Source organism: Mustela erminea, chromosome 15 (assembly GCF_009829155.1).
Source record: "Mustela erminea isolate mMusErm1 chromosome 15, mMusErm1.Pri, whole genome shotgun sequence".
Classification (NCBI taxonomy): Eukaryota; Metazoa; Chordata; class Mammalia; order Carnivora; family Mustelidae; genus Mustela; species Mustela erminea.
In genome coordinates, this window is record NC_045628.1 from 19,942,259 (window position 1) to 19,958,505 (window position 16,247).

Genomic DNA, 16,247 nt, shown 5'->3' on the forward strand with positions numbered 1-16,247 from the left:
ACTTATTACCTCTTGTATTTTTAATAGCAGCCATCCCAACTTATGCAAAGTGATATGTCATTGTGATTTGGATTTGCATATCCCTCATGATTGAGTACCTTTTCATTGACCTGTTATTATCTTTATGGCTTCCTTTTTTTAAGTTTTTACTCAAATTCTAGTTAGTTGTCATACAGTGTGATATTAGTTTCAGGTGTAGAATACAGTGATTCAACGCTTCCATACAGCACTGTGTGCTCTTCACAAGTGTACTCTTTAATCCCCATCCCCTATATAACCCATTCCCTTCCACTTCCCCACTGATAACCATCAATTTTTTTCTCTATAGTTAAGAGTCTGTTTCTTGGTTTGCTTCTCTCTCTCTCTTCCTCTCCTTTTTTTTTTTTTCTCTTTGATCATGTTTTGTTTCTTAAAGTCCACATATGAATGAAATTATATGCTATTTGTCTCTCTCTGAATTATTTAGCATAGCTCCATCTGTGTCAGGTCCTTTGTCCATTTTTTAATTGGGTGATGTGTTTCTTTTGCTATTGAGTTGCATGCGTTCCATATATATTTTGAATACTAATCTTTTATCAGACATATGGCTTGCATATATTTTCTCCCATTCTGTAGATTGCCTTTTCACTCTGTTGATCATTCTTTTGCTTTGCAGAGGCTTTTTAAAGTTTGATCCAATCCAATTTAGCAAATTTTTTTCTCTTAGCTGTACTTCTGGTATCATATCCAAAAAACATCTTTGCCAGGACCATTATTGGGAAGCTTTTTCCCTATGCTTTCTTATAAAAGTTTTACAGTTTTAGGTGTTATGTTTAAGCTTATAATCTATTTTGATTTTTGTATGAGGCATGAGATAAGAGTCTAATTCATCCCTTGGCATATGGGTATTCAGTTCTCCCAGCACGATTTATTGAAGGAACTAGCCTTTCCCCCATCATGTGTTCTTGGCACTCTTGTTAAATATCACTTGGCCATAAATACATGGATTTATTTCTGGGCTTTATATTCTGTTCCATTGGTCTGTATGACTATTTTTATGACAACACTATATTTGCATCATTACATAGCTGTGTAATATATTTTGAAATCAAGCAGTATGATATATCCAGTTTTGTTCTTGCTCATTGAGCTTCTTTAAGATGATTTTTAAATTTTTTTTTAATGTTTAAGGTTTTTTTTTTTTTTAAGATTTATGTGTTTATTTGAGAGAGAATGAGAGAGCAAGCACATGCCCATGTAGCAGGTGGGGAAGGGGCAGAGGGTGAGAATCTCCAGCAGACTCCATGCTGAGCAAGGAGCCCAATACAAGGCTTATCCCATGACCCATGAGATCATGACCTGAGCTGAAATTACAAGTTGGACACTTAACTGTCTGAGCCACACAGGTACTTAAAGATTAATTTTTAAAAATTATTTGCTGGGCCACTTGAAGATCTCCATTTTTTTTTAAATTGTGTTTCATTGGTTCTATGATGTTTTCATGTTTCTGTAGCCTTACATTTATGTCTGTACATTTGAGGAAGAATTTACCTCTTCCAGACTTCACAGAATGACTATGGAAAGACCTTCACCTATGTGTGGGTGGAAGTGCTGTGGGGGTGAGGTGCAGTGGTTCTAGCTCTTTGGAGGGACAGTGGAAGAGTCTCCATGTGGATCCATCAGCTGAAGTCAGCATTGGCAAAAACTGTGCAGGTCCTCAGTGGCCAAAGCTAGGGGTGTCCACAACAGCAGCAAGGGCTCGGGGGGTCCTTTTGTTCTATTTTTCCACTGTGGAGGAAAGTCATAACCAAAGGCATTCCTCTTGGCCTTAGGTCCAGCGTACAGGCATGCTCATTGCAGCAGTGGCTGCAGTATTCGGTGAACGGATGAACTCACTGTGATGGTGGAGTATTGTGTCAGGCAGGGGCACTCATAGAGCAGCCATTGAACTGGGGTGTCCCTGTGCAGGCCCACACTGACTGACTGTGGCTTTAGGGCCTGGGGACAGGCCTCGTCCCTGAAATGGTGGCATCAGTGTTTAGGACAGAGGCATGCCTACACTAGAGCCGTTCCAGGTATTGGCAATAGTGAGGTGCTATGCAACTGGTGGTCAAAGCACGGACTTCCAAAAGGTGACCATGGTCTCGTGTTTCAGGGCGCTGACCTGCCCCAAGGGGGAATAATGCCAGTGTCTAAGGAACAAGTAAGCCTATTGAAGCAGTATGCTAATATCTGAAGGGTGGGCACTTGGGAAGTGACTATGAAGTTAGCTTCTGGAGCATAGACACATACAGAGCAACCATGGATCTGGAATTTTTGCCTGTGCAGTTGGGAGAGAGAGTCATGGAGGGAAGATGGCTGTGACCAAGGACAGCCCAGCAGCAACTCCTTCTCCTGGGTTGTACAAAACATCTCCTGCTTTGTGGGTCTGTGGCAGCTGAGATGGCTGTTGAGGTTCTCAGCAGTGCAGGCTATTGGTGTTCTCTGTAGAACAGACCCCTGTGGCCCATGGTGGCCCCTGCTGCAGGGCAGGGAGCCCCGACCTTCTTCTTTGATCTTAGCCTTCTCCAGACATCTCAGCTATGAGGATCTCCTGAGCAATCTGGGTATGGAGAAACCAAAGTGGGTCCTTTCCCCCATCTGAAAAGATGGGGAAGCTGGTTGCTCACCCTACTCTCCTTTTCCCTGTGAGGGAGCACTCATGGGTTTGGGATTTCCTCTTGGCCAGGAGCTGTGTAGGCCTGGGGTGGGGTTGGGGTGGGAGGGAATGATGCAGACCAAGTGAAACTGTTCTTCCTACCCTTTCTTTGTGGTTTTCTCCATGTTTTCACTACACTATGTGCTATCATTTCTTAACTGGTGTCCTGCACTCTCACAAAGCTATTTTCCCTTGTGGATAGATGTGTAATTGCTGCTTTCTGTGAGAAAATGAAGGATGGGATCTCTTACTCCACCATTTTGCTGATGTCACTTTTTAGTGAGTAATATTTAGGATTCAATGTTAGCTTACCTGCAAAGACATGTCATTGGCTGAAAAGAGGACTTTTGAAAGAATGTGCTTTGAAAAATGCAAACCCATTATCCTCAATGGAAAAATAAATATTATTTTGTATGAATAGCTTCTGCTGTTTGGGTCTTAGCAACAGCAGGCACATGTGAGTTTATAATGAGACATTAAATCAGATATGTGTTTTACTAACTTACAACTCTTTTGTATATTAAATCTTTTATAATAAAATTATTTCACTCTATTATAAAAATTTGATTGAATAATTATCTGTGACTAGAATATTATAACTTCCTTGCAATAACCAATGCATTTACAATGGAAAAAAATGTACTTCACTATTTGTACCTGTATTAGAAAAATTGATGAAAACCCAAGTTAATTTTGCTATGCAGAAAAAGTCACGTCAGATACTGGAAGACCTTGGCTAAGGAAACTCAGAAACTTTGTAAGATTTAAGGCATCAGGTAATATTTTAAGCTAGCCATCATCTATATTTTCTTCATTTTATACATTGAAAAATCTAGTTGCTGAGTATTTAAGTCATATATGTATATATATATATATATACATATATATATATATATATATATATGTATGTATGTATTTGTAGAAGTTAACAAAGCACAAAATGTTATCCACTAATCCTAATTTATATTTTCAATCTTGTTTCCCCTAAATAGAGCCACACAGAGTAGGAAAAAATTACTGGAATTATCCGTCAGCGGATTTTATTGCTCTCTTTCCATATTCATTACTTCACTTCTATCATTTACCCTCAGCATGTATTAATTCACATGATTTCAGTATTGAATTAAGTAGCAGGCATTGTACCATTATGCTTATCTAGGCATTGAAACATATGGTAGGATGAATACCATCTGGTGGCAGCACGCTGGACGAGAAAGTTCTCTGGCACAGCACTTGTGGAATCCTGGCTGCTGGGCTAAATAATATTAAGCTATGTGGTGTTTAAAATGCCCCATCCGTTAGTTGAATATTCAACAGAGCATCACATTTGGCCTTATTAAAATTTGCTAATACAGAACCCTGGAAGACATTGGCCACACATGACATAAGCTGAAAGTGGGTCAATTTAGTTCTTACCAGTCTATTACACAAAATTTCTACGGAAATCATTGTTATTGTTGGTTAGATTCCAATTATTCATAATATCCATGAAATGGATAGGACAATTTTCTGCATAATGTTCTTCAGAATAATAGCAAGCTAGAGAGCATAATGATAATTTTCTTAAGAAAGTAATTTCCAGAGTGCTATTTTTGGACAATGTGGTCCTTGAGTCCATAAAAGTAAACACACACTCATATGCATAATATATATTGATTCTAACAAACCATAGGGAAGTTTCTAGCTCTAAAATAATTTTATATAATAAAAATATGGAATAATCATCTATTATTAAGTACAAGCAATTCTCGCGTTGCACAGTACTGCATTCACTGAAACTCACATCATTCAGCATTGCACCCTCACTTTTCACAGTTCTGTGGAAATGTATCACTGTTATACACTGCCTGTAACAGGTTAATATCTTGTTCAACTCAATGACCTTGCTGACCTAAAATGAACAAACTCCTGGAAAATGAATTTATGTAAATTAAATTTATACTCTAGAATCTATGACACTCACTTGTCCAAGAGTTTACTTAACACTGAAGATGGGTTAAATTCTCTTCTCTGTATCTTCTTAGCATTGTTATATATATTTTTCTCTACCTGTTGTAGTAATTTTGGGTTTATTCATCTGTCTCCTGTTCCTTCGTACTATGGATATTATAGACTAGAAGTTCTTTAAATGAAGGATATTTGTCTTTTTTCTTTTGAATCAGAACACACTACCTTTATATATTTTAAACTATGATATATTCCTTTGGGTTTTGTTGTAATATTTACTCTGAGTATAACTAACAAAGATAACTGTAAATAATAATTTCTTTGTAATATGGCTTATCATTTTGGCAACATAGTCTAAATTTAGTCTAAATTTAGATATATTTAAGGTATCCCATATATATATATATATATATATAGAGAGAGAGAGAGAGAGAGAGGGAATTGATCATTTTACTTTCACATTTTATGTAATGTCAATAAAATATTTGGCATACTTCAACCTGATTTACTCCCTCCCTATTGCCTTCTAAAAATATTTCTAAGAAAGATCAAACACTGTTTTCTGTCTTCTAAATTTTTTAAACTATTTTCCAAATATGTTGTGATTATATAATCTGACAATATTTCATTGATTAAAGCAACCTTGGATATGCAGTCCACAAGGTCCATCTTTCATCCATTAATTTGATGTTTTTCATTCTATTATGTGCATATACCCAGCTCAAAAAGTATTTCTCATATTATCATGGAATCAGGCAACAGTCAATGGCATGGGTTTCTGCAGGTATGAGTGGTTTATATTCGGGGAAGTGTATATGGAATGCATTGCATTTGGGTTCATGAGTTCTGGAGAAAAGTTCACTTTGAGATAGAGATACACAGACTAGATGGAACAATCTCAGACCCCAGACTCCATATGAGGCACATAGGTAACGACAATGAATAGAAAAGTGAGAAGATTTAATGAAATTATATAGGGGGTAAGTATGTGTGTTTGTGTATGCTATATGTGAGAGAGAATGGGAGAGAAGGAAATCAGACAATTGCAAACTCAAACTCAATTTATAAAGTTAAGCCAGGAATAATTTTATTAAGATCTTTCTTCTTTAAAAAGTCTTTGCTTTATCTCTCTCTCTGTCCCTCATATATATTATACACAGTTATATTTCTTGGTTTAAACTGCTGCATGTTTTGATTATGGAAGGAATTACCCTTTTATTTTTGCATATGTTTCTTTACTGGAGTCAGTATGGTGTTTTTTATAGAGTTTAAGGAAAAGAAAAAAAAAACACCCTGGTTTTATTCTTTGTTTATTTTGTTGTTAATAGCTATAAAGAGATCCACACACGTGCACATATGCACACCTCCAAAATGTCTAATTTAATTGCTTACTTAAACCCACAGAAATTGTGAGATCCAAGACTGATGAGAAGAGTGGGAGCCACTGCACTCCACTAAGCAGAACTTTCCTTAGCTCACAGGTTCTTGGGGAAACATGAAACTCTTGGTGTCTCTTCTTCTGCATGGTAGGTTATTACCAAATGCAGAAATGCCACATCCTTCATATACTCAAGATTCCCATAAATACTTGGTTTTGACATGAATTCAACACATTTACATGTAAGGAAGATATCAGTATCAAACCGGACTGGATAACAACATAGACACCACTCCTTTCACATCTCTCATGGGGAGAGAAAAGAGGCACTGCCCACTGGAGAAAGACCTCTGACATAAGCTTTCCAGCATCACAGAAAGTTCGTGTATCCAGAAAACATCCTTGACTATGATTTAATGCTTCTTGATTTGAGTGGTTCTGAATCAGAGTCATACATTAATAATTACGATGAAAATGTTCACATGGTCCTTCAGGGTCAGCATGAATCCTTGATCCTCCAAGTGCTCCCATAATTTTGTGAGCAGTTAATCATGGCTATTGATTCCTTTCCCACTTAAAATTTCTAGAGTGTGTGTGTGTGTGTGTGTGTTTTCCAGGAGAGAAACACTGAATGATGCAATTTGACAATCTTTTCTCTTAAACAGAAAAAAAAAATTGCAAGAATAACATGTATAATGCAAAGAATGGATATGTGTTTATTAGGCAAACTACAGCAGAAATATAGAATGAGACATAAGGTTATATGGAGAAAAGAGCATTTTATATTATTTAACTCTTGTTTTAAGCAGAAAATTAAAGTATGTAGACATTTAAAAATAAACACGATACTAAAAAATAGTAATAAAATAAACACAATATTACATTGAAATACAGAGAATGTGACCATTGCTAAATTCATGAGTAAACTATAGGATAAAATGTTGCTTATCATCAAATCATGAATATGAATTAAGTAGTGTTCTGAAGCCAGGAGAAAATAAACGGCAAAATGAATGCAAGGGATTGATATCTGAATTATGAAGACAAAATAATTCGTTAGGAATAAAGAAGGGGCATCTGGTTGGCTCAGTGGGTTAAAGCCTCTGCCTTCGGCTCAGATGATGATTGCGAGGTCCTGGGATAGAGTCCCACATCGGGCTCTCTGGTTGGCAGGGAGCCTGCTTCACCCCTCACTCTGCCCACCTCTCTACCTACTTGTGATCTCTGTCTGTCAAACAAATAAATAAAATCTTTAAAAACAAACAAACAAACAAAACAACAACAAAACTCTGACTCTTCAAAATAATAAAAGTTTCTGAAGGCCAGGGAACTTCTCTTATCCTTGTTTAAAAAAAAGAAAGAAAGAAAATATGATTCTTAAAAAAATACGAGACAAACACCAATGTTAAGAAAAGAGAGTATGTGAATTCTTAAATGGAAAGAAAAAAAAAACAATATGAATTCTAGACTTTAAAATAAGAATGAAATATTGTAGAGGGCCTAAAATAGTTACTAAAAATAAAATTACAAGAACCACACATCAGCTACTAATAAATATATCACTTTAAAGTGTTCAGTCTCAGGGTGCCTGGGTGGCTCAGTGGGTTCAGCCTCTGCCTTTGGCTCAGATCATGATCTCAGGTCCCTGGGACTGGGGATCCTGAGGTCCTGCATTGGGCTCTCTGCTCATCAGCGACCCCTCTCTCTGCCTGCTTCTCTGCCTACTTGTGATCTCTGTCTATCAAATAAATAAATAAAATCCTTAAAAAAAATAAAGTGTTCAATCTCAGGACATAGCAAAATAAAATAATGATCTATCCATTTCATTTATCAAATTGCTAACATATTTTTATTTAATAATAAGCAAGGAAAAATAAATAATACCCTAAACAATTAGAAAACTAAAATTAACAAAAAATAAACAAAAGAAACTTATACAACCTGGATTTCTCATCTTAAATTTTATTTCTATGGATACTTATTGACTAAATAATGGATATTTGCAATGTATTCTTGGTAACTCCTTTGGGAAGAGGCCAGATTTCAAATATGGATAATTTATTTAATAAATAAATCTACTTCAGCTACTTAGTAACTATTCATGCAAAATATTTAAAGTATTTAATGGCATGAAGAAACGTTCAGAATTTATTGAAAAATTTGGTAGACAGCACATGAGCCCATTTTTAAATAAAACATACAAACATACATTAACAGTATTTTAGCAGTAATTACCTGTGACGTTATCTCTAATCAAATATCATTAAATGGTATTTAAAAATGTGTTCCTAGCGTTGTTGCATTTTTCAAAATCCCTAATTAAGATTATATTATTTTTATAATAAAGTGTTTATTATGAAAATGTTTATTCTTTGCTATTTTCTGAAACCATGATCTGTGCATCTTAATAATGCAGTATGAAAAATAAATGCTTTTTCTTACACTAAGGAAACACTGTCTCCCTCAACATCTTCTTTTCTTCTTATAGAGCATGCTGATAAGAACCCTTAGAGAATATGTCTCATCGACCTTCAGAGATTAATTCCAAAAAGAGAATTTTATGTCAGTACATAAATTCCTTTTCCGTAAAAATGAAACTGTGTGTCAATGTATTTCTATTCCAGATGACTGAGCAAATTACCAGCTGTGTGACTTTAATATCTCATCTTCATTTCTTGAGCTTTAAAATGAGAGAGTGAGAGAAAATAATCTCTGGAATTTCTATTACTGGATTCTCAAGCTAGATAGTGGGAGTGAGAGACTTTCCAGTTTTTAGATCTTTAAATAGTGCTTCAACAAATATCTTTCTACACGCATCCCTGAATATCAGGATTCTCTCTATGTGATAGTTCCCATGTATGAAATTTCCAGGTCCCAGGAAATTATATATATAATCACAGAACAATTTTATATGTATTCTGCTGGGAGTGGCCAGCAGTCCCTGTAGGGAGGGATGAAAGATGACTCCAGATTTTGCTGTGAAAGAGAGGAGAAGGCGAGGGGGCCAATGCTCAGAGACAAGACCCTTTGCTCTTCCTTTCCTCCCACCGTAATTGGTCCTTCAGGATAATCACAAGTCCATATCACTGTTTCTCAAGCACAGTGATGTGTGACAAAGGGTCTTCCTGAAGCTGGGCGATCTGTTTACAGAAAAGATAAAATATGCTAATCTGCATGTCTGCTAAACAGAGCATACAACTCTTACCTCAAGGGGTGGGGTGCGGCGGGACGTTTTGGCTAAAAAAGCTTACCCCAAAGGCAACTTCCCCGAAGGGAATGCCCCAGAGGCATTTCTAAGGCAGAGTAGTCTTCCAGGCCTTGGCATTCCAAAGACCCACCCTCTTCTCCCAAATCTTCCCTTGCCCCACTGGCCTCCTTGTTACATTGTAGCAAGCCAGGTATTACAGATGATTTCATGCTCTACTTTAACCCCAACATATATATCACACAATAATGTGATATTATATATTTTTAATAACACAATATGATCTTATTAACATGTTAATTTTATTAAATATTCAAGATATAGGAACAAATTTCCTTCTGAAAAGCAACAACCCATCCAAGTTGTACCATTATATATATAAATCCCTTTTCCTTTTATAGATGCCAGAAAAGAATGTTAAATTAATAATTCTAATTACTGCCTCTCTGAAGACTATAATACCATATTGAGTGTGTACTTGATTTTTAAAATTTGCCTTTTGAGTAGTAATTTTGAACTGCTGAGGTTTTTTGTTTGTTTGTTTGGGTATTTTGTCCAGGTCTTCTCTGAATTGTCTACTTGATGAGGGAGCATGAGGCTGGCTGAAGACAAAGCAAAAGCTGGCGCCTTGCACCCCCCTCTCCACCTGCTCCCCTCCATAATATGTGTAGCATTCCTCAAGCATCCCTGACTGCCATGAACGATAAACAAATAGTTAACTTGCAGAGATCACAATCCTGCAAGACAGGAATCTCCCTTGCTCTACAGATGTCCTAGAGATCTACAAACAGGGAGGTTACCTTATCAATAGCACAAATTTCCAGAGGCAAATAACTCTCAGTTCCTGAAGCCCTAATGTCTTCCTCCCCACCATAAACTGGAGGAGGCTGAGGTAGAAGGGAATGTAAATGATAGCAGGATCATAACACCCCACCAAGAATCTCCCAACTATCTTGATGTTAATGGCTGACCTAAAGATGACATTGATCAAGCCACAAGGGCAAGACCTCCTCCCTGCACCTTGTAGGCCCTCTTTCACATATGAAAACTCCGTTGAAACCTCCTTTCCCCTCACCTTCCCCCAACCGCAAGGTATATAACCTGCCATCCCCCACAACCCGGGGCAGCAGCTCTTCCTGTCCACGGGTCCTGTCCCCATGCTTTAATAAACCACCATTTTGCACCAAAGATGTCTCAAGAATTCTTTCTTGGTCATTGGCTCCAGAACTCTGCCCACCAAACCTCACCTAGGTTCTAGAACTTCATCATACTCATACCCTCCTAAAACTAAGAACTAGCAAACAATTTCTTTGGAAGAGTTCTGATGGCACTAGATGATCCTGCTTCAAATTTATGAACCAGGATGTGAAGACTAGAGCTTAAAAGTGAGTGTAATTCTTTTTGCTGCACACACACACACATTATTTAAAGAGCTTGCACTACAGTTTTAGATAAATTGTATGCAATTTCAAACTCTTTTTTTTTCAAACTCTATTTTAGTAGGCTATTGGGAAAGCATGAGAGACAGTCTAAATTACACAAAATCCCAAACATGTTTTTAAATATGCTGTTTACTTTTAATACCTGCTTTATCCCATTTATCTTTGTAGTTCTGTTTTTCTCACTTTTGGAGTGTCTTTTTGACTCTCCTCCACTTGTGGTACACTTCTTGGTCTTCAAAGTTCAGCTTAAAATGATATCCTTGATCAACTTCCCTGGATGAGAACATATTTTATGGGATAATAATGATGATTGTCATTTGAGGAATTTATGTTAAATTTTAGGTGTAAGAAATCTTGGCAGTTAGAAATGCAGAGCTAGGCTTGTAATAAAGAACAAGATAGAATATATTGATGTGGAAATATTTTACACAGAGACGACAGTTAAAACTGCTCATGTGCAAAAGATCTCTATGTAAGGAAGTGAGACCTTCAAGAAATATCCATAATAAGAAGTCAATTTTGAAATGACGGTTTTGAGATAAATACTTTTTAAATCCTTAAAATATAAAATTCAGTACAGTGCATATCTACTATTTAATATACTTTATTTACAGCAGTAAAATTATTTGAAAATTAGGAATACATATGTAGTAAATAGAACTCATGAATATTCAAAGAATAACTTCCTCTACCAGCTATCTAACAAATACAATGCACTATTTTTAATTGGGATGTAACAACATTTTCTTTATGCAATTTTATTGATTACTATGAGAGAGAAAAATAAAGACAACCATAATGGTATATCTGGAACATTACTATATGGAGAAAAAACTACTAGTATTTGATGTCTTTGCAGAGAAAAATTATTCAAATACTTCATAAAAAGTAGATCTTCAAAGATATATTATTTGTGGATTAAATATAGAAATAATTCTCACAGTTTAAGTAATTGGTGCAAATTTATGCCCAGTGATAGTGATTTCTGTTGTTTCATTAGCACATTTGGTTCTAATGTCATTTTGAAATAACATCCATTTGTATTTTCAGTCTTCTCCTTTTATCCTTTTATTTTTTTCTTTATTTTGTTTCTCAGTAGAAAGAGTGATCATGTATATTTTTTACAATCCATAGGCATATTAAGGAAGTTACAATGAGACCTCGTGTGTGTTTAGATCCCTGGTATGTGATTTATTAAGGCTAACATTGTTTTGTATTTTACTTTTATAAGCAGTTGCTTTTATTTTAAAAGTGCTATATTTTAATTTCCATGAAATGAAAGAAGTCATTTCAATATATTATGTCAATACTTTTAATCTCAAAACACTATGATTGTTTTCTCTGTTTTATACAATAATTTGATTTTCAGAAAGAATATATTACATTAACAATCATTACATTTTTAGTAAAAGAATCACTGTTCTTCCTAATGCAATTTCATCAACAATAAATCTCACTAAACAACATGATGTGCTATTCTGTAGTTTTTCTTAACTTCCAAATTTGCCAAACAGTATACTAAGAATATTACATGATGTGAAAGTCTAAGAATGTAATTTTTTTTAAGTTCATTGTAAATACTTTTTTACTCTAAAATTGTTAGGCATATTAAGTCATCAAAGCTACTAGTTATGTTAAGTAAGTTTTTAAAATAAGTTTTTATTACTAAAATAATAAACTGTTATAATTCAATAGTATATTAAATTGCAATTTAAATATATCATGAATGTAATATACATAAAATCATCTTCATATAAACAGACAATATTTCATTTAATAATATAAATGACATTAATGATATTAATGTCATATAAATATGCCATAAGTAAATATGTAAATAAAATAATTCATAATATACCCCAGTTATGTTATATAAATCTGTTTATGAGGCAGAATAATACGAAACAGCACTTATTTTTACATTATGACAATTATAATAGGGAAACATTTCTTAAATATTATGGAAAAGTTGCTATCCTGTGATTAAGAACATGAGCCAATCAAGCAAGAAATGTTAGGGACACCCAGCAACATCCTTAACTTTTCAGGTGACTTCTTTTAAAGCAGTAATTTGTCTGTAATGACCACTCAATACACCACTTTCAATACCTGTGAAAACACCTCTATTGCACAAACTTTTGCTCTACATATACTCTGAAGTCAATGATTATTTTTTGATGGGGAAGAAGGGGTCTAAAAAGAAGGGGAGGGTAAGAAAATAGAATGTAAAGATTATAATTCTTAGTGGTATTAATATAAATTAAAATTATATTTTATATTGGTATAAAATATAATATGAAATTTTATACTTTTATTATTCTAAAGAATTAATATAAATTATTGATATTATTGGTATCTATGAATAGTTAACACTATTACTTTTAATAGTACTTTTATTACTTTTATCATGATCATTAATAGACTATATTAATATAATTCATGTTATTGATGGTAAGTATATAGTAAATATATATTTTTGCTATGTATAATATGTATTTTTAAAATGTATTTAAGGCTATAGAGAGTACAAAATTTGATTCTCCAGATTTCTCAGGTAATAATAGATTGTCAATAATAGATTCTCAATAATATCTATTTCCATGACTTACTTAGATATATTTCCATTAACAAAAGTTGAACTAGGACTCACACTAAAAATGTTTTGAGTTACTATATTATTTTATTTTTTTATTTTTTCAATGGAAAAATAATGATATTTGCAATCTTTGCAAGTTATACAAATTATGGCAATGCAATTTATGACATGGTGTTATTTACATAATTTAACAAAAATTGTATTTCCACTTCGCTTGGAGTCATAATTCACAATAAGTTCACACAGAATTAAGTATTTTATGAATTATGTTCTTTAAGCTCTAAAATTGTCCTATAGTAGTATATGTGCTCATCGAAATATGTACATTTGCATTCATAATCTTTGAACAAAATAAGTAGATTTCTATGACCAGAGTGAGTGATTCTTACTGAATATATTATCTTCACATAAATAACTTCCATGCTATTTGTACTACGGACGGATACTAGATACTGAGCCCAAAGATGTGATTTTCAATTTGATTAAGTAGTGCACAATTTAATTATAAGGGATGAAGAAAGGATGTGCACCAAATGTTTGTAATGATATTTTTAACAAATCACAAAGAAAGAAAAAGAAGACTACAATGGGAGATGTTTAAGTTCCTTTGGGTCCTAAAAATTCAGGGTTCTGAAAATAGCTTGCATGTTATAAAGGTCTTACTTCTCATAGAGTATGAATACAAATCAAGCCTCTGCTCCAATCACAGAACATGTGTAGTAAAATAAGGACAAGAATAAATCATTAAAATATGATTAGGGCCACTGTTTGATATTTGCATAATGAGTTTGGGTATTGAATTAATGCTAAAGCTAAAGATTTTTTTCTCTGTGTAATATGTAGTTCACCAAAAGAAAAATAAGCCTCCATTAAATCACATTTGGGGAGTTGGTGGTTTTCTTCCCATGCTGTGAACAAGATTCTTAACTGTAGTTTCCATCAGTGCTGATGCATTGCTGTGGCAACACTTTGAGGGGGTCTTATTTAACCCCCCACTTTAGGAAAGTTACAAAAATAAGCACTGAACATGATTTCTTTGGGGAGGCAGTCCATCATGGGTCCTTGCACACACTTGCAGAGTGTGCCAGATGGCCAGGCTTCTCTGTCTTCTGACACTCAACAGAGGAGGGTAGGTGGACTTATTTTGCTTTCCTCCTAAATTTCTTTTTCTTTTTTTAAATTTTTTATTTTTTATAAACATATAATATATTTTTATCCCCAGGGGTACAGGTCTGTGAATTGTCAGGTTTACACACTTCACAGCACTCACCAAAGCACATACCCTCCCCAATGTCCATAACCCCACCCCCCTTCTCCCAACCCCCTCCCCCCAGCAACCCTCAGTTTGTTTTGTGAGATTAAGAGTCACTTATGGTTTGTCTCCCTCCCAATCCCATCTTGTTTCATTGATTCTTCTTCTACCCGCTTAAGCCCCCATGTTGCATCTGAATCCTCCTAAATTTCTAAACTCTCAGAGTTTTTTGCCTATAAACGCTCAGAAGTTTATTTTTGGTATTCATTTTAAAACTATGTCTCACCTAATCAACTATTCTATATAAATTTCTCAACATTTTTAATATGTACCTTAAAATTTATCTATTACTTGCTTATTCCTACAACTTCCCCCTTAGGCATTTACTCTCTTTTCTGGACCTATGATTTCTGCTGTACTGTGGTTATCTACTTTATTGTGTTCTTTCTTTCATGGTAGACATTTTGCAGATTAGCCAAGGTTAAAATCAACTTCACTACTTTGTAGAACCATGCTTATATTAAACTAATTTCTTCTATCCAAGAACCAGCACCAGAGGGTGTTTGCTCCAAGTATTAAAATATTATAAGTAGTACTGGTAGATGTATTTTGTTCTTATCATGAAACAAAGTTTTTACACTCTTATAAATAATAACTTATATCCTTCATAATCTGCAGACATTTTTAAGTGAATTTTCCAGACTATGCAGGTAAGTTCCTGGTAGAATTAGGATTCAAATGGGGGCAGTCTGGCTTGAATATATAAGCTCTTAACTATGAAGCTAAGAGATATTCATTTGACTAATTAATAAATTCAAAAGTTGAATTCCAAGGTCCAAATTTTCTCATTATTCCTATGGAAGCAGCACCCAAATTAGTAGTTTGATATCTGGGAAACTATTTTCATTTCAACCACATTTTCCTCAGCATACCACCAAAGAAAGCACCTTCTGGCAACATTCTTCGGGCTACACACCTAAAAATTTTTTTCATTATGACCCTTTGTGGTGCTATCTTAGAAAAAAACATTCCCTTTTGAGATAAAATAGAAGGATGTAAGGACAGACTTTGACAACTGACAGATGATAGGGATTCTTCAGCCATCTCAGATTTCCTTACTGACCTTGGAAAAAATTACATTCATTCCTTGGATTTTAGTTTCTTTCACTGAAAATTTGAGATAATAAGATATGCTTTATAGGGTTGTTGTGAGATTTAGGTGGCCCTGCTATGTATGTGGCACCATGTAAGCATTCAATAAATATTATTTCTTTCCCCTCTTTGTGAAGTATATCATGGATTGTTATTTAATATCCAACATCTGTTTCAATTTCACACATCACTGCTCTTCAATGTATAAAATGGGAAACCATAGTACATATTTATTAAATCACTATGAAGAAGATTAAATTAAAGGCTGGGTTCTTTATTACAGTGAATTCCAAGGTGAATTCTTTGTGAAGCAAATATTTTTTTTGACAAGAGAAACCTTCTCTTCATTTTCTGTTTTTTAAAATTATTGAATCAGCTTTAGTAACAGAAGGACACACCTGTAATAAATTTTTAATATTTGAAATTGAATTATGACAGCAACTTATTCCAATGAAACAAACATATTTTTCAAGTAAAATACATAATTAAAACGAAGGCTATGCTTTATAATTTTATTTTTTATTACTCTTATATAAATGTTTCATCTTCTTTTATTAAACAGAATTTTGGTGGTAACCTTTAAAAGTCCTAAGACAAA

The 16,247-nt window shown here is 34.4% G+C and overlaps 1 long non-coding RNA gene across 3 annotated transcripts in view; it reads left to right on the forward strand.

Moving 5' to 3' along the window:
- Nucleotides 1-16,247, forward strand: part of LOC116574545 — a 109,984-nt gene that overhangs the window by 15,847 nt on the left and 77,890 nt on the right. Inside the window, exons 4-5 of one of the 3 annotated variants that reach the window (XR_004279369.1) lie at nucleotides 6,029-6,150; nucleotides 8,491-8,569. This is a non-coding gene — a long non-coding RNA (uncharacterized LOC116574545). Of the gene's footprint in view, nucleotides 1-6,028; nucleotides 6,606-8,490; nucleotides 8,570-16,247 lie in introns of those variants that run through there. The other 2 variants (XR_004279368.1, XR_004279367.1) reach the window with 2 other exon arrangements.